Source organism: Agelaius tricolor, unplaced genomic scaffold (genome assembly GCF_023055355.1).
Source record: "Agelaius tricolor isolate 1412-34295 unplaced genomic scaffold, bAgeTri1.0.p SCAF_17, whole genome shotgun sequence".
NCBI lineage: Eukaryota > Metazoa > Chordata > Aves > Passeriformes > Icteridae > Agelaius > Agelaius tricolor.
In genome coordinates this window covers 1528594-1547241 of record NW_027269277.1, presented here as the reverse complement: position 1 = coordinate 1547241, position 18648 = coordinate 1528594, and the positions used below count along the sequence as shown (strand labels likewise).

The 18648-nt window shown below is 41.4% G+C and overlaps 1 long non-coding RNA gene across 6 annotated transcripts in view; it reads left to right on the top strand.

Annotated features, from left to right (window-relative positions):
* The window catches only part of LOC139597146 (uncharacterized), a 44316-nt gene extending 26709 nt beyond the window's left edge, over positions 1 to 17607 (top strand). For 5 of the 6 annotated variants that reach the window (XR_011681526.1, XR_011681527.1, XR_011681525.1 and 2 more), the window contains 2 exons: positions 6477 to 6644; positions 7440 to 12068. This is a non-coding gene — a long non-coding RNA (uncharacterized lncRNA). Of the gene's footprint in view, positions 1 to 6476; positions 6645 to 7439; positions 12069 to 15612 lie in introns of those variants that run through there. The other variant, XR_011681523.1, reaches the window with a different exon arrangement.
* Positions 17608 to 18648: the final 1041 nt, after the last annotated feature.

Here is an 18648-nt window from a genome sequence, read left to right as displayed (position 1 = left end):
ATATGAAGGAAAAAAACCCCAAATTTACAAATCAGAGTTCAAAATTTCACCATTATATGAATATAGAGGGGGAAATGGGACAAGCAGGCCCATTGCCAGGCATTCCTTTTGCTGGCATTTCTCCAGCTATGTAATTTGGAATAATTCCAGCATTTATATTTTAAAAAAGCAAACGAAACAAACCAAAGCCATCTCTGTGCTACCATCCCAGCCTGTTTCCATTCCAGCAGAGGAGAGCCATCATTAATGAGTGATTACCCACAGCACTGGCACAGAACACCTTGCCATGGTTGCAAAGGAAATTGCTTTGTTGAATTCGCCATGGAGGTGGCTCAGATCAATGGGCTTTGATTTGGAATTGTTATCCAGGATCTCTATAATTTATTAATGCAGTTGTTTGATAGGTGATGGCTTCTGGAGAGGGGATAATGCAGTCATTCCCCAGGATGTGACTGCTCAGCCAAACGAGCAAAACTGAGCCTTAAAATTGGGTAAATAGTGCTGGAGAGCAATGATTGCACAACTCCCTTTGTCATATTTGCTCAGATCTCAGATAATCCTGAGAGCAACACTGTACTTACACAACTAACAGAGAAGTCAGGTTTTCCCTAAAACACTCCATTAAATCCTTTCTTTTGTCATTGTCTTGCATTTAGTCCATGGCTTGGGAGGAAATGTCTTGCCTGTTTGCACAAATGTAAATTATTATCAGTGCATGTGTAAAATTGCTCAGCTGATTTGAAATAACAGGATCTGCACAAGCCAAGTGAGCAGTTGATGTTCCAGTGATCATTATTTTCTACCCAGTTGCCTACTGTGAATGTAAGTCTTCATTGGTGACACATATATCTATAGGAATGCAGAGAAATAGAGAGTAATTTTTTTTTCCTTTATTCTTTCCTAATTTCTCTAGAAATTAGGGTCAAGAGCCCTTTGTGATGGTCGTAATGGAGGCTAATATATGGCTTCCTTTGATAGGAATGTGTTTATTCCCCTATATTTTCTTTCTAAGCTGAAATGAAAAAACCTGTAACAAACAACAACAGCAAATCAAACCAAACAGACAAAAAAAGGACCCCAAAGCCAAACAAAACAAACAAAAAAAAATAAAACTCCAAAACCACACCAAACACACAACAGCAAAAAACCAAACCAAAACAAGAAAACCAAACCAAATTCCCAAACAAACTAAAAAAACCCCACATCTGCATTTGATAAAAGTAAAAAAAATATCCTGCTCTGTACAGTCAATCTTTAAATTCATTAAAAAACCTCTCGTTCTAATTAAAGTTACACCACATAGAAATGAATAGAAATAACTCATCTGGTAACAAAGATCTCTTCCTTGTTTGCTCACAAGACACAAAGTTCACTGCACAGAATTGCAGAATTCCTCCCTCTGCATTTTTTGCTGTCACAGATGCCATAGAAGCCTTTTATACCAAGGGACTGTAACATATCTTTGCCCCAAAAATCGCATTAAATTGCATTATACCAATGCTTTGCTGAATGGACCCAGACTCTTGGAGATTCTGAGGTAAAAAGTGACTGATTCTTACCTGATGCATTCAGCAGTTCTGTTGACATGTTGTCCATTGCTTCAGGGTTTGTTTTTCCTTTTTTCCTTCTTCTTCTTTCCTTTCCTCCCCTCTTTTTTTCTGCTGTTTTTACCTTTGATCTAACTGGGAAAAGTCTCTGCCTGACCCAGATCTTCTCCACGGAACTGTGAGACCACTGGACGTGCAGAAGGGCTCTCCCCAGCATTCCTTCCAGCAGTAAATGCAGACATTTCCCACTCTCTTGGTTTAACAAGTCAGAGTTTTGGCTTGGATGAGTTGGTAGAAGCCTCCTCAGCCCAGTGAGTTTCTCTTTTTACCTGGAACTAAAAAAACCCGGGTTTTTCACTGCAGGCCCTGTTGGGGCAGTGCCTTGGGAGGATGAAAGCTTTGTCTCCTCTAACCCCAACAATGCCCTCACCTGGCGTCGCTGCTGCTTGGCACCATGGAAGTTTAGAAAACTTTACTCCCAGAAGGACCAGAAAAAGCTTTTTGCTAATATGGCTTTTCCCATCTTTCTCTCTGCATCCTCTTTTTCTGTTTTTCCCAAGTCCTTTTTCTGTCTGATAATTTCAGCAGGTCAAGCTGAGGTTTGCTGGTCTCTGACTTGGATCAATACATTTCCCTACCAAAAATAAGCTGGTTTTTCTTCTATTTTCAAATCAATACCCTAAAGTCTGAAAAATAGTTAAGCAAGATCAAACCCATGGCATTTAAACAATCCCACCACAATAGACTTGTGTTCATGTTTAGAGATAAAACTGCTGCTTACCTTGACTTGGAGTTCAGGGGCCTTTATTTCAAATACAATTCTTTCAATAAGTTTACACAACATTTACAAAAAATAAAATGCTCCTGCTTTGTGGGTTTGGGTTTTATTTTGGTTTTTTTGGGGTGTTGTTTTTTATTTTGGAGTGGGGGTTTTTTTGGTTTTTTTGGGGTTTTTTTGTGGCTTTTTTTTTGTTATTGTTGTTGGGTTTTTGTTTTGTTTGTTTGTTTAGTTGGTTGGTTTTTTTTAATTCTGTCTTTATATAAGCTACTTTTTTTCCCCACTTTTAACTTTTTTTTTCCAAGTGCAGAAAACACTTTCAAAGCCACCCCAGGGAAAGCTCTAAGCCAGAGGACATACAGCATTTTCACTTTTTTATGCTTCAGGCTAAGGTAGTTTGACTGATCCATCATCTGAGCAGTAGGCAGAGCATAAATCATGTATGAAATGTCAGCTGAAATGTTAGTGCACCTTCATGTCATTAATTGCATTTTTTTAATCTTCTGTCTGTACCATCCACAGGAATTCCCCAGCACAAGCACAGATGCAAGTATAAAACTTCAGAGGGTTTGGTTTGGTTGTGGTTGCTTTTGTTTTGTTGTTTCCTTTCTCTTTTGGAGGGGGAATGTTTGGGGATTTTTGTTTGTTTGGGTTTCTCAGTGGTACAAAAGTTGAAGAGAGACTTGTAAGGGTTTTTTATGGCTGCTGTGCAAGGTTTGGTCAAAATCTCTTCTTCTAGACAGAAAATCTGGGTAAGATCCTGAAGTACAATGGAATTCCACCAGCCAGCAGAATTTGGCCACTATTTTTAATCAGGAAATGCAGCATATCTTCCCTCAGAACTATTTAAATTCCTGTAAATGGATCTCAAAAGATACTCCAGTCCTGATTAAAATAAATGCAATATTTGATCTTCCTCCTTTGTGCGTGAGAGGACAGAAAAATCAGGTAAGAAACTGAAGTTATTTTCAGAATTTTGTGTGATATTCACAGTCTGTGAATATTCACAATTTGCTGTGGAATCCAGAATTTTCTCAGAGGATGTGGAGCCCGGTTGGGTTTGGCTGCATGGCAGAATTTGGGTATTTTACAAACATAACAGACTTCTGTTGCTTTGAACATTTTCTGCTGCATCTTGGGAACCAAACAAATGAAATTATCTCTCTGCTGGGAGTAATGCAGGTTTTTTGTCTGGAAAATCACCTGAATTCCCATATTTCTCCAGATGTGATGTCACTGGATGGACTCTTCCTTTTCTCTGTGACCTAATGTCTGCCACCTTCAGCTGTGGAGCTAAAATGTTTTCAGTATTTTCTTTTGGAGTTATATTTGTCCTCTTTCTTGCCTATTGCTTTTATTAATATTAAATGCAGCATAAATTCATTGCTGCTTCAGAATGCCTGAAATTGAATTTACTGTTCCAATATTAATACAATTATTAACTTCCTTCTGGAAACTCTCCATCCCAAATCCAAGTTACTGTTGCATATTCTGCTGGCCACGATGCCCCCCTGTTCCTTTGCTATTAATACAAAAGTTTTTATGCTTTTTCTTTACCTAGGTGCTTTCCAGATAAATGTAACCTTTTTCCTTAATTAAATTCTCAGACTGAAGAATTTATTATTATTTTTATTCTTGGCACTAGCCCTGGGAAAGCAGAGACTTTGTGAGGAAACTCTTTCATTTTTCACTGCATGAGCACATTCACTGACCTGCACTCTGCTGAACTATGTTAATTTTCCTTATCAGCCTGCCATAGAAAGATAAACTGAGGTGTTTATCAAAATAAAATTTTGTGAAGGTTACATTTTCATCCTCAGCTCCTTAACTTTATCCCCTCAGACAAAATGAAGCAATCTCCAAGTGCACAGGTTAAAGCAGAAAAGTGGCCCTTTCCCACTGCCAGAGATTTTCAGAATAAATGAGAATTATTCCCGCTCTTTGCATCCCTCTGGATCTCTGGAATGCTGTTATTCCCTCATTCCATCTTGCTATTTGTATAAATGTCTCATTTTAATTGAGCCCATAAGCACAGAATTTGCCTTTTCTGATTTTGTGGCTGTTTCAAAAACACTAATTTTATTGAACCTCAGGCCTTTAGTTACCTGGATTTTTTTTTCACTCCAGTTCATTTCCTTGATAAGAATCAAAATACTTTCTGTTTCTACTGATGTTAAATTTTATTTTTAAAAAAATACTAAGAGCCTGAATTCCTACTTGAACCGGAAGGTACTCTATCACTCAAATATATTAAAGCTGATTAAAACAAGCTTGAGGGGAAAAAGAAAATAAGAATCAAACCTATCATTTTTGAAAATTTAGCCTCCTAATTTGAATTATATCAGAGAATGAATAAAGATAGTGACTTTCCAGAGACTTTGATAAAAAGGCTGTTCAATACTTTAAAAGGCATTCCAGTCCATCGTTCAGATAAGCAAAAGGCAAAGGAGACTGGAATTGCAAACCAATGATTTTTTCAGTCTCAGGAATTGAGTAGTAATCAATTCCCCTTAAACACAACTGAAATCACATTTGCAATCTGATTTTTATTTTAGCTGCTATCTAAGAGCATTTGCCATAGTTCTGTTGGAAAAGAATTGTGATGAGTCCAAATGCAGATTTTTTTTCCCAGAAAAATATTTCAATTCACGATTTTAAGATGGGAAAAATAAATTCTGTGCTTTCATTTGCTGTTTTTCTCCTTAAATAATATTTATAAAGGTTAGGGGATATATTGTCCTTTCTTTAATTATCAAATGATTAATTTCTCCAAGTAGTCTGCAATATTTCTTAGCCCAAAGTAATAAACTCACAGATTGTTGAGCAGCCAAGGCAGTTGCAGATGCATTTTTTTTCCCAGAGTAGCTCTCAGCCATTAAAAACTCAATAGTTGAGCTGAACTTCTATTGTAATTCCATCACAGTTATTTAGCTAAAAGAAGCAATTCCAGAATTTTCAGACAGGCCCATGATAGCAATGTATAATCCTTAAAATTGTGACACTGATATTACTTTAGACCTTTTTATGGCAAGATTAAAAGGGTTTTAATACCTTTCTCTCACAAAGTGGTGTGGAAATACTGTCTTCTCTGGTTCCTGAAATAGCTGCTCAGGCTTGCAATCATTTAAAAATATTATCTGGGGAGTTTGCAGGGCACAAAAGTTAAAAGATAAATTGTGCTGCTCCTCCAAATGTTAGGATATGCATGCTAATCTGACATTTCTGAGCAAGGGATGGAATAAAAACCTCCTGGAGTAGGACAGAGGCTGCTGGACAATGGGTGCTCATTAAGAAACCACCAGCATGTGATGAACAACTACAGATACCTGCAAAATCTTTAGAATTCAAATGATGTTTAAGAATCAGGAGAAACATTTGAGGATCCATTCATGTGCACGTGTAACGATCCTCACATCGAAAGCCACAACGGTGCACACCTTCCAAATAGTTCCATTGTTGTCATTGTTTTTAATTTCCTCTGTTTATTCTTCTCAAGAACTGCAGGGAGATCGCTGAATATTGAAGGAAAGGAAGGAATTCCAGGACTTTCTGTTTCTGCTTCTTGAGTGGTGTCAGGATGTGGAAGAGCTCTTTAAAACAGCCAGGACAGTGTTTGGCTCTTGATGGAAATACAGCAGCTCTATCCCTTCTCTGGAGATCCCTTTGAAACTCTCATCTGCATTTCAAGTCTGATAAAATCATCTTTGTGTCCTGGAAGTCAGTTAAGGCACAGAAAATCCTGCTGCAAAATCGCTGATCTGGTGTGATCCCTGCTTGTTCACTGGGAGCTGCTCTGGCAGGCTGAGCAATCAGAAACCCCCGTGTTCGTGAGCCCCAGATCCACCCCAGGCAGAGCTGCAGGGTTTCTGTGCATCCTGCCTGTGCTCATCACCATGCTGTTATTGCCTAATTGCTGTTAGTTCCTTTTCCACTACATGCATTGCTTTGCTCTTGGTGTTTTCTCCTGTTCATAAAACCAAAGAATGTAAGAAATAGCAGCTTATGTTGATATCTTATATTTCTCTATGCAATTTTGCAAAACAGAACTGATCAATGTTTTATTTTCACATCAGGACCTGTTCTTCACCTCCAGGATTTTGAGAAAATCCTCCAGTCCCTGCGGGGACCTGGATTTGTTTGTGTTTTAACAGGTACAAAGTCCAGGTGGGCTCTAGTGCAGAATGTGAAACTCCATCAAGTGCAAGAAAATGCTGATTGCTCCACAAGCAGAGAAGACACACAGATGTGGACTGCACAGAGATTCCAACCCTTGTGCTTCACCCACAGAACATTGTGGACTTTGGGTTTCTTCATGGCAGGTTTGTGGACTTTGGGTTTCTTCATGGGTGTGGGAACCAGGGATGTTGTAGAACTTTTGTTGGATGATAGCTTGAGTGAAATATGGGGTGTGGTCCAATGTGTGTCTGACAAAGTTGTCAATCCAATTAAAAACCCCCAAAAATGCCAAAGCTGTGTAAGGAGAGGGAGCCCTGCAGAGCCCCAGGAGCTCAGGTGAGATGGAGTCACCTCTGGCTGAGGAAGCACCCGAGACCACAGCCCTGGGTGCTGCTGGCCCTGGGTGCTGCTGGCCCTGGCCCCTGCTGGCCCTGGCTCCTGCTGGCCCTGGGTGCTGCTGGCCCTGGCTCCTGCTGGCCCTGGCTCCTGCTGGCCCTGGGTGCTGCTGGCCCTGGGTGCTGCTGGCCCTGGCTCCTGCTGGCCCTGGGTGCTGCTGGCCCTGGGTGCTGCTGGCCCTGGGTGCTGCTGGCCCTGGGTGCTGCTGGCCCTGGGTGCTGCTGGCCCTGGCTCCTGCTGGCCCTGGGTGCTGCTGGCCCTGGCTCCTGCTGGCCCCGGGTCCTGCTCCTGGTGTTCCTCAGGTCTCTGCCAGCTCTGGGTCTTTCCTGAAATCAATTTGTCCTCCTTGGGCACTCCAGAGTGAGGGATGGAACCCCTGCACCCCTGAGGCTGCCTGGAATCTCTGCATGGGCTGTCAAAGGCTCATTTGACCCATGAGCTATTTCAATGTCGATCTAAACGATATCCTCAAAGTGTGATTTCAGAAAAAGGTTTTTTCTCATTCCTTTTTTTTTTTCCCCTTTCTTTAACTTTTTCCTCAGCCTGTAGGTGGAATTGCAGGAGCAGAAGCAGGGGCTCTTCCTGGCCAGGAATTAGGAGCTGTTGGGTCACTTTCTGTGGAGTCTCCCCCCATTCACTCCCAGCTGAGAGCTCAGCTGGATGCTGGAGTTTAACCTGATTTCAGCGACCAAATCAACGTTTGCATAGAAGCCTGACTTAAACAGACAGAAGATAATTGCGTTTAATAAGCACGAGTGAAACGAGGTGTTGGAGGCTCTGTGGTGAGAGCACAAACAAACCCTGGAGAGAACAATGGCAGGATTGAGCATGAACTGCACCCTCCCAGCCGCAGCTCTGCCGCTCAGCCCCTGAGCAAAATTAAGCCCAAATTTAACCAGAGCTTTCTAAAAAGCAGGTATCAGTTTGATTAATCTTTGCTCTTCTCTGGTTTTTAACCATGACAAGAAAATGCATCAGATATGCTGTCAGAAAACGCTGTCAATGAAATTTCCAGTGTTGTTGCTCTTGTTTACCAAAGAATTTTTTTTTCCTTTTTGCATTTTAGGTATTTAACAGCTTAAAACACTTCCCCAGTGAAGCATACACAGATTAATATTTCATTACAAGAACTTTATTCCATCACATTCTATCTTTTTTTAAAAAACCCCAAAACAAAGGATGCCAATTTCCTCTCCTTCTGTAAAAATAGAAACAAGAGGAATTGGGGCTCTCTAACCCACCTGAAAACAAAGGTGTGCTTAGCTTCGAGGCCAGTAGCAAGTATGAGGATAAATAAATTTATTAGCAATGCAGTGATGCTCTACCATCCTCTAAGCAAAGGAAGGGCTCTGTTTCACTGTGCTGGTGGATTTATTTTGACTGGTTCCTCTAATCTGTGCTGAAACTCCCCCTATATTAACATTCCTGAGTCTGGAAGCAACAAGTTTCATTGTTCAAGTTTGTGTTTTGTTGAGGGCCAGGTGCCAAATGAAGAATTATCAATTTTTGTCGCTCCCTGTCATGGAGCCCATGCCACTCATGGCTTACAGGCTTCAATAAAAACCTGCTGGATTTTGTGCCCACCAGAAACAAAAACTTCTCAAGTTTAGCTGTAAGGAAATAACTCCACACGTTTTTACTTTTCTATGCTACTGTTGCTTGTTCTGTATCACTATTTTACTTTTCCTATATGAATAACCTGTAATGCACAAAGGATTGAAAAGCACAGAATGGATTTCTGTCCTAAAGCAAGGATGTTTTCGATTTTCTTCTCTTTCCATTTTCTAAAAATTCAATTGCTTTCTGTTTGCCTTTGAGCTGATGTTTTTGTAGAATTGTCTATCATAATTCCAGCAACATATTTCTATGCAGCTTGGTCAGAGCCCAGCATTGTAAATGCAAATTAAGATTTTTTTTTTTCCCCTCATTGTGCATTGTTTTTATGTCTATCAACATCACATTGTAGCTGACATTTTATTGCCACTTTCTCAAACTTGCAATAAAATCTCATTTTATTAACATCATTAGATGAGAAACAGAAAATTTGGCAACTCAGTAAAGTTTTATTTCCATTTTTTTCTGAATACAGGACCCAGTACAAACCTCCTCCACAGTAAAAGTTAACCTAGACCCCTGAACAACTTTATTTAGAAACCTTCAGCAAGGTTTTCCAAGCCCTTTGGCATGGTGTTATTAATCACAAAATCTTCTCTTCTTCTCTGATCATCTTATCTGGACTTGCTTCATTTCTTGTCTCCTTCTCTGAGCCAGAATCTGCTGATTGGACGCCAGCTCTACGTCAGTAAGTTTGCAAAAATATTCGAGTGGCAATGTGCTAATCCTGAATGCGTAAATGCAGTGCAGGATATAGCACCAAATAATACAGGAGGGTTGGAACAGGAACTGCCCCTGCCAAATGCACCACGGCAAAAAACCTAAAATAAATAACTAAAAATCTAATATAAATAGCTTTCTTTGCTTAGGAAGAGTATGTTTTGCAAACGAGAAGAGTCCAAAGATAATTATAGAAAAATAATAACAATATTTAGGTTTGCATTTATCATAAAAGAACAGGAGCAGATCACCATTGAAAAGCCTTGGAAAATACCTCCTGAAAATGTGCTGTAGTGGTTTTGTACAGAAAGTTCTGTAGAATGTCCTTTATTCCTCAGCCAAGTGGAAGAATTACTGAGAAAGATTTCTCTAAGAGTTTGTGTGCCTTTCCATATGCCACAGTTTAACAGACACTAGCAGGTCTGTTTATATCATCATTTTTTTCTCTTTAGAAAAAGAAAAAAAAATTGCTCTTTGCTAGTTTTCATATGTTCCCTAAAGATTTTCATCTTGCAAATAAAAGAGCTTAATTATTTCCACAATGGAAGGATTAGTGTTCCCATGAGCAGATTCTTTCTGTTTAAAAGTCATTGTAGGTGTAATAAAATGCAAGCAGTTCATGACCAATGCAGCTGCTTCACAAATTACTGGAGTTCAAAAAATAAGGGAATAATTAAAAAAAAAAAACCACCCAGCCAAACAACAAGAGAAAAGAGATTTTTAAAAGAGAGGATTAAGAATAAAACTAAACAAGCCTAGTGCCATCAGGTCAAATTAGTGGAGAAAAGTGTAATACAATAGCTGGCACCCAAATAAGCCTTAATGTCCCTGTGGTTTTTCACAAGAGGGTTTGGGGGTGTTACATAACAGCTGCCAGGAGAGTTCCCATCTACTGAATGCCTTTATATTGCATTATATTTTATTCCATATGGACCCATGGATTTGGGATTCTCTGGAACCTCTGAGTGCAGCCAGTTCAGGCTTTACCCTCTGCATGGACCAGGGCAGTGCTCAGCTCATGTGTGGGTACCCAGGACATTGCTCTGGCTGCCCTGGGTGATTTGAGACCCTGGCATGGAGTCAAAGACACCTGTGCCTGTGCCATTTTAGCCCATGGAAACAATTCCCAACTTTGTGTGAGGATTTACAAGCCACAAGAGTTTGAGTAGAATGATGGTGAATTTTTTACAGGGTGGAAAAGTAGAATTTTGGGGATTTAGAATGGGGGTTCAAGAGGCAAGATGGAGGAATCTGGGCATGTCCTGTCCTTCTTCTTCCTGTCCTCCATCTTCTGCTGTGATGGTGACACTTCTGGATTGGTTTAGAGTAGAGACAGAGTGTCTGACATAGGGGATGGGTATCGGAAAATTATTGTAAATAAAACACAGGTAGCAGGGACTGTGCCACAGCCCAACCTGCTGGACAGACCTCAGCAGGCCAGAGAGAGAAAGGAACAGGTAAGAGAAGATAAACAACCTTGAGAAGCAGAGCCAAGCAATCTCCACTTCTTCTTCAGTCGCGGGGCTGGGAAAAAGGAGACTTTTAATACCTGGGGGTCATCTCAGCCCAGAAAACTGAGAGTCATGGACAGAAGTTACCCAGTGAATGTGGCACCAAAGCAGGGCAGCAGCTCTGGCTGTCCCCAAAGCTCTGTTTGTGCTGTTCTAAAGGAGAAGCCTGATGGATCCAAGGAGTTTCCCAGAGCTCCCCTGGGCAGCAGAGCTGGGGGCACGGTGAGCTTGGCTCCCACCATCCCTGCCTGCCTGCAGGGCTCTGCTGCACCGACAGGCTGAGGGACAGAGCACTCAGTGTGGGGACTGCAGAGCTTCCCTCTCCTTCCCGTCATTGCTCCACAGTCCCTCCCTGCTGATGCAGGAGCTCTCTTCATGGCTGGGAGACTCTCACAGCTTTAAACTGCTCCTGTGTTTTCTGGGGACTTCACAAGTTCCCAGAGCAATTTAAACTCAGTGTGGTAAAGGAGGCCTTAAAAGTCCCCTTCCTTTTTCTTACCTTTTAGGAAGTGGCATCAAACTGTCCTTTCAAAATGAGTCTGCATTTATGATTCAGTGCTGTGCAGCAGCCCGAGGGCCAGCCCAGATAAGCTGCTATAAATCATTCAAAGCAGGGAGATAATAACACTCCTATTTAAGATCCAGGTTTATATTATGTATGTTTATAAAACAGAAATAGGTGTCTCTGATGGAGCACCAATATCCCAGCCTATTTTGGGAAGTCTTTTCTGTGACTTATGTAGTCTTTGATCAGTTTTTACCAGTGTTCAGTGAACATCTTCATGTTTGCTTATCTGAGTTTTTTTTTAAAGTATTTATAATTGAAGTAAATCTAGTATGTTGGAGCAATAGACTAGTGCCCTGCCATTGTGGAAACACTACTTTAAAATGCTGAATTTTGTCTTCTGAAACTATAAATCTGTGCATAAAGGGGTGGTTTATGTTATAACTGGTCCAATTTAACTGACACAAAAAGATGCAGTTGTGCCACCAGTTCCTCCTGTCCCTCTCCTTCCTCTATTACATTCTATTTAGCAGCCATGCAAAATATGAAATAGAAACAACTGGAAGCTGATGTTACAACTCCCCCCAAGCTCTGGTTTTCCCTCAGCTGAGTGACCTGAACTGGTTTAATCTCTCCCACTGAATGTGATGCACTGCAGGTGTCAGGGGGAAGGGAACTCGTGTCTGCCCATGGAAGTTTCCAGTTCCCTGAGTTTGTGTACGCTGGGCAATCATGCTCTGAATGCCTGGCCTGCCAGTTCCCTGAGTTTGGGTACACTGGGCAATCATGCTCTGAATGCCTGGCCTGCCAGTTACCTGAGTTTGGATACAATGGCAATCATGCTCTGAATTCCTGGCCTGCCAGTTACCTGAGTTTGGATACAATGGCAATCATGCTCTGAATTCCTGGCCTGCCAGTTACCTGAGTTTGTGTATGCTGGGCAATCATGCTCTGAATGCCTGGCCTGCCAGTTACCTGAGTTTGGGTACACTGGGCAATCATGCTCTGAATGCCTGGCCTGCCAGTTACCTGAGTTTGGATACAATGGCAATCATGCTCTGAATTCCTGGCCTGCCAGTTACCTGAGTTTGGATACACTGGGCAATCATGCTCTGAATTCCTGGCCTGCCAGTTACCTCAGTTTGTGTACACTGGGCAATCATGCTCTGAATGCCTGGCCTGCCAGTTACCTGAGTTTGGATACAATGGCAATCATGCTCTGAATTCCTGGCCTGCCAGTTACCTGAGTTTGGGTACACTGGGCAATCATGCTCTGAATTCCTGGCCTGCCAGTTACCTGAGTTTGGGTATGCTGGGCAATCATGCTCTGAATTCCTGGCCTGCCAGTTACCTGAGTTTGGGTATGCTGGGCAATCATGCTCTGAATTCTTGGCCTGCCAGTTACCTGAGTTTGGGTATGCTGGGCAATCATGCTCTGAATGCCTGGCCTGCCAGTTACCTGAGTTTGGATACAATGGCAATCATGCTCTGAATTCCTGGCCTGCCAGTTACCTGAGTTTGGATACACTGGGCAATCATGCTCTGAATGCCTGGCCTGCCAGTTACCTGAGTTTGGGTACACTGGGCAATCATGCTCTGAATGCCTGGCCTGCCAGTTACCTGAGTTTGGATACAATGGCAATCATGCTCTGAATGCCTGGCCTGCCAGTTACCTGAGTTTGGATACAATGGCAATCATGCTCTGAATTCCTGGCCTGCCAGTTACCTGAGTTTGTGTACACTGGGCAATCATGCTCTGAATGCCTGGCCTGCCAGTTACCTGAGTTTGGGTACACTGGGCAATCATGCTCTGAATGCCTGGCCTGCCAGTTACCTGAGTTTGGATACACTGGGCAATCGTGCTCTGAATTCCTGGCCTGCCAGTTACCTGAGTTTGGGTATGCTGGGCAATCATGCTCTGAATTCCTGGCCTGCCAGTTCCTGAGTTTGGATACACTGGGCAATCGTGCTCTGAATGCCTGGCCTGCCAGTTACCTGAGTTTGGATACACTGGGCAATCATGCTCTGAATTCCTGGCCTGCCAGCAGGCTCTGGCTCCCACTTGGAGCGTGTTTTGGACCACTCTCTTTAAAAGGTGGAGTGCAATTAGAGCATCTTAGCTGAGCCTCTGCACGGCCACATTTCACCTCCCCAGAAACCCTGGCAGTGCTCTGTGCTTTTGTGAAGTATTAGTGCTGGCATTAGGAGCAATTCCTGATTTATTATTATGTGTCACTTTAATTAACATGCTGTTTCACTCCCCCTTCCAGACTGTTAATGAAGATGTTAAATAAACAGGACCAAACAGTGATCCCTGCAGAGCTCCACCAGACACCTCCCACCAGCTTGATACATTGCCATTTTTCATTACCCTTTATTTGCACTCAGCCAGCCATTTTTAAATCCAAGTGACAGTCCTCCATGTCCAAGCCAATTTGAATTAATTTTGCGAGCAGAGATTTTGTAAGACACTACATCAAGTGTTTTACTCAGACCAGATATATTACACATGCTTTCATCCACTAATTTTCTAAAGCTATCAGAAAAAGCAATCAAGCTTTGAAGATTACTAGCACCCAGCCAGCTTTTTGCTGGTTTATTCACTTACAAAACCAATCTTGGCATTATTAAAGATTTGCCACTCCTTCAGCTGATGACTGATTTAAAACAATGCATCTTTCTAATCCATTACCTTCCCAAAATAACTTAGAGCCCTGATTATTCCTCCTAAGTGCTATTTTAGGGCTCTGTGGTGTGTGAGTTTAAATTGTGATTGGCACACAGATATTTTTCTTGAAAAGGATCCGTGATTTCAGCAGCTTAGCTTATGTTTATTTTACATGCTTCCAGCTGTTAGCTTGTATCAGCAGTTATTCCTTATTCCCAGTATGAAAGCAAGCAGGTCCTGTGACACCTCTTTAATTATATCAGGGAAGGAACATCAGGCTGGCAGTAGAGGTAAAAAATACAGGATAGCAGGATTAGTCCTCACGAAACCAGATTTATTTCTTACAGCAGAGGAACATGCCAGTCAAAATAAACTTTCTCTCCTTATTTAATATATCCCTTCCCTCTATGTTTTATTGCCTACTCATGCTATAAATTGTTATACTTAAGACTTCTAGTCAGAGTTTGGGGGTTTTTTTCCCCCTCTTTTGGCTCGTTCATTCCTTATTCTTCTGTCCCCCTAAAGCTGGAACCATTTATTCACCACCTGCTCCCTTCCTGTGGTTGTGAAGGGCTGTGTTTGTTTTCCAGATGTGGTTTGGGGCACACAGAAATGTGGTGCCTGCAAGTTTCTGCAGACTCTTCAGTAAAATTGGGAAGGTTTCAGGTATTTTTCCCTCCTATAAACTCTGTTTTTTTTACTGCTGCCCCCACTGAAACACTTTCTTTTTTTGTTTTGTTTTTTTTTTTTTTTTTTGCCAGTATCATTCAAATATAGTTCTTGGTTATTCCCTTACCTGGGGCTCAGTTCTGCCTCTACTTTGTTGATGGTGTTTTTACTGAAATGAGTCCAAAAAGTTTCCTGCTACATTTCTCTAAATTTTTCATGCTGTTAAGTCAGCTTGTTCAGGGTAAAATTTTCAAACTGGAATGTCACCCTCACAAAAATGCTGAGTGTTTTGCTGACTTCTGTGAGTTTATATCCTACAATGGGCGTTGAATTGTTTATTGAATGTGGGTTTTCTTTATTTCTTCACTCAATTTTATTTATCAAAATTATTGGTCTCTTGATTCAAGTCTTTCAGCTCCTGGTGGAATGACTAAATCAGAACACCCAGTGCTGAACTTCTTTGCATGTATGCATGTGTGCATGCAGGCAGAAAGCACATTGATTTTCCTCCCAAGGATAAGAGAAACAAAGGTCATAGCTGCTCATACTCTAATTTATGCAGGATTAATGCAGAGAATACAGCAGAGTTCACTTAATGAGGGTGAAACATGCAGATGAGTGAAGAAGTATCATTTTCAGTTTTGATTTCCCAGTTGAAAGAATATAAAATAATACAATAATGTAGAATACCTTTAAAAAGAATTCCTTTTCTTGATGAAGAGGTAAGCAGTAGTGTACAGTCCTGTTTTGTGCTGGAAACAAGGAGCTCAGGCCTCGTTTCCCTGCATTTTCTGCTTGCACACTTGTGGGAAGCTGGGCCCACCTCCTGGGCTCTGGCCTTGGTGAGGCTGCACTTGTGGGACGATGCTGCTGTCCCACAGAAATATTTCTGTGCTAAGGCTCTCGTGGCTCTGCAGGCAGGCTGCTGGAGAAAATCCAGAGGCTTGTGCTAATCAGTGTCTGCAGTCCTTAAAAACAAAACAATTGCTGATGAACTCAGAATGATAAGAAATGTCTGGTGTCTACAGCAAAGCGCCTGAAGAGCCCTCTCTCCACGGATTGACCTTCTGGGACTTCAATTGTGCATTTGCACTCACACTCAGCAGCGCTTCTGCAGCTCAAGATTGTGGTGTCAGCTGCCTTCCAGGACTCCCTTTTAGTCTCTCTTTTGCTTTTCCTCAGCACAGTGACAGAGACACAGAGCGGACGAGTCAAAGCACAGGGAGAAAAAAGAACATTGGTGTTACTGGAGCAGAAAAAAAAGTCACTCCCGGTGTCTGTTTGGAGCACTCCCATTTGTATAGGCTGTTGTTGAAAATGAAGCTCTGCTCTTTAGGAGGGATTTATTGTGTCTAAATGGACAGGTATGGATTTACTGTGGGCTCGAGAGGCTAAAGTGAGTTTTGCTGCTGTGCATTCACGTGTCTGGCTCTGTGTCTCCTCTTGCTTGGTGACCTGCCCCATACCCAGGGCCCTGTTCTGTCACCTCCTTCTGAGCCACTCTCGTTATTGATGGGCATCAAGCACACAAAAGTTCAGCCATAATTTCTCTCCTTGAAACTGGAATGGAGGCTTTGGAAACGGCTTCATTTTCAGCAATGTGCTGCATCTTGCACTCCAAGCAGAAATAAAAACGCCCATTTCACTCTCTAAGTGACTTTAATCTCCAAATTTGGCACACTAACTCCTGAGAGGTTAACTGAATTTTCAGTTCACCAAACAGAAGTCCTTAAAATGTTTACTGGAGTTTTGCTCAGATTTTCTCATGTTTCATGGATTTTCTGAACTAGTTCAGCCTGATGTCAAGTTTTAAACAGCTGCCAGGCATCTGAGAGATAGAAAACTCCTGAATGTTCAGCAGGAACTCTGCATTCATCAGGATCTGGGGAGTTTCAAAGACTGTTCACAGACACCCGCTGAATGTTGTTTTGGGAAGTTTCTTGACAATATTTTGTTGGAAAAAACCCAATCCACTCTGAAAAAAATGATGAACTCTGCCTCTCTTTTTAAATGCAGACATCACAGCTATTCTTCTGTGCTCTCTCCTCATCTACAGTCAGTGCAAAAAAAAGAAAATGGGGTCAAGGTGGGACCTTGTGTGCTAAGTCTGAAGTGAGAAAATAAAGTTCCATTTGAACCAGGTTCATGTTCTCCCTCCAAAGTTCTGCAAGGTGCTCCTGAGTCCTTCGTCTGAACTTCTTGGAGTAACACTGTTGGACTGGGAGGAAGGAATGTTATTCTCAGCTTTATTAAACATCTGTAATGCCTATTACTTAATTAAAGCCCAGCCTGATAGAAGCCCAGATTGCGTCTGCCTGATAAGAGATATTCTACAGTTCTCTTATGATGTGTTTGAGTTTTCCCTCTATTTCAGAAATCAGATGTTGAATTAATGAGCTTCTTCCTCCCCTCTGATTTCCAAAAGCAAAGAAAAGAACAATATTCATGTTGGCAAAAAATTCCTACAGTACTAAAATATATTTCTGCTGTGCTGGCTTTTCTGTATTTTTTCGTGCTTCTCTTTTGTTTCTAACAGAACTGGTTGCTTCCCCAAAATCTTATGAGAACTTTTAGACTGCAATCAATTTCCAGTGTCTTTATGAAAGCAAAGCTCTGTCATTATGTTCCCAGAGGGATGTACCAGTAAACCTGAATCTGGGGAATAAAATTGGAAGATTACTGTTTCTTGTCATGTATTTCTGTTTTATGGTGTTGAGTACACTGGAATGGCTTAGTAGGGACAAAAAGCATCAGCAGGGAAGGGAAGAAGCTATTAATGTCCTATCAGAGCTTGATAGGGCTTGATATAATTTAAAAAACCCCAAACTTGTGATATCTTCAGCAATTGTAATTTCAATTATTTGCTAGCTAAAGGCAACTTTCACTGCTCCAAGTTAGGAAATCATGTAAATAGACTAATTAATATAATTTGCCATGTGCTCCACTAAGAGAACAAAACCAAATACTTCATTCTCTAAGAGGAAAAAAAAAAAACCCCACGTAAACTAAATATTATAAATATTCCGTCCATCTGTAAAGCAAACATTGCATTTTCCCAGTCATCCTCAGCATTTCTGAGGAATTCAGCAGGATTCCATGGGATGGGGATGGTTTGCTTTGGCTTTCCAGCTGCTCCCCAGTGGAAGGGAAATGTTCTCTCCCAGAGCACTGAGGAGCAATGGGGGGCCAGCAGAGAGAAAGGAGGCTTCATCATCTTCTGTCTGCAGCCCCTTAATATCAAGAGACTTCCACAAAACTTAAAATGAGTCTTTGAAACGTTCCGTGCTGTGGAGGTAGAAAGGTACAATAAATAATATTTCTCTTTTTCCTCGTGTGGAATGGAGAGATAAAGCTATTTATAAAACTGTGAAGACTCACAAATCGTTCTAACAGGTTGTCATATGTTAATGTCAGCGAGAATTTAATCACCCAAAGTAAAAAAAATCTATTTTTTTTTTCTCCAATCCTATCTTATTTTCATAACTCTCTCTATTGACAGATTCTCTTGTGATGATAGATTGAAGGAATGCCCAAGACCACAAAAATGTAAAATCAGAAAAAATGCAGGGACTGACCCAGTAGGTTGTTTTTAAACAGCGTGGCAGTTTTATTTTTTTGTTCTTGTAGCATTTACAGGATCTAATGAGGAGTCATTGTGCTCAGCACTGTGCACCTGCTGAACAAGGAAATAAAGAGCTAATAAATAGATGGACTGTGAAGATCCAGATTTATGTAACAAGTAGCAACTCTTTGTGGAGTTGTTGATTCAGGAATAAACAACCTTGCTTAGGAGCAGAACAGTTTTATTCATCAATTTATTAATAAAGATTTTTATGACAGCTGCTTACCCAAAAAGCTGTTCAGTGACGGGTTTAATTTGCCATCTGGGACTGGAGTGCCCTGAATTCTTTGGCTTTTAGCCACTTTCACTCCTGTTAAAAGGAGACACATCCTTGGGCTTTCCAGGTGATCCCATGGTGAGTTTGACTTTATCCTCTGAACCAAAGAGTTTTATTTTAGAGAAAAATAAAGACATGCACGATGTTAGATCTGTGATCTTATAA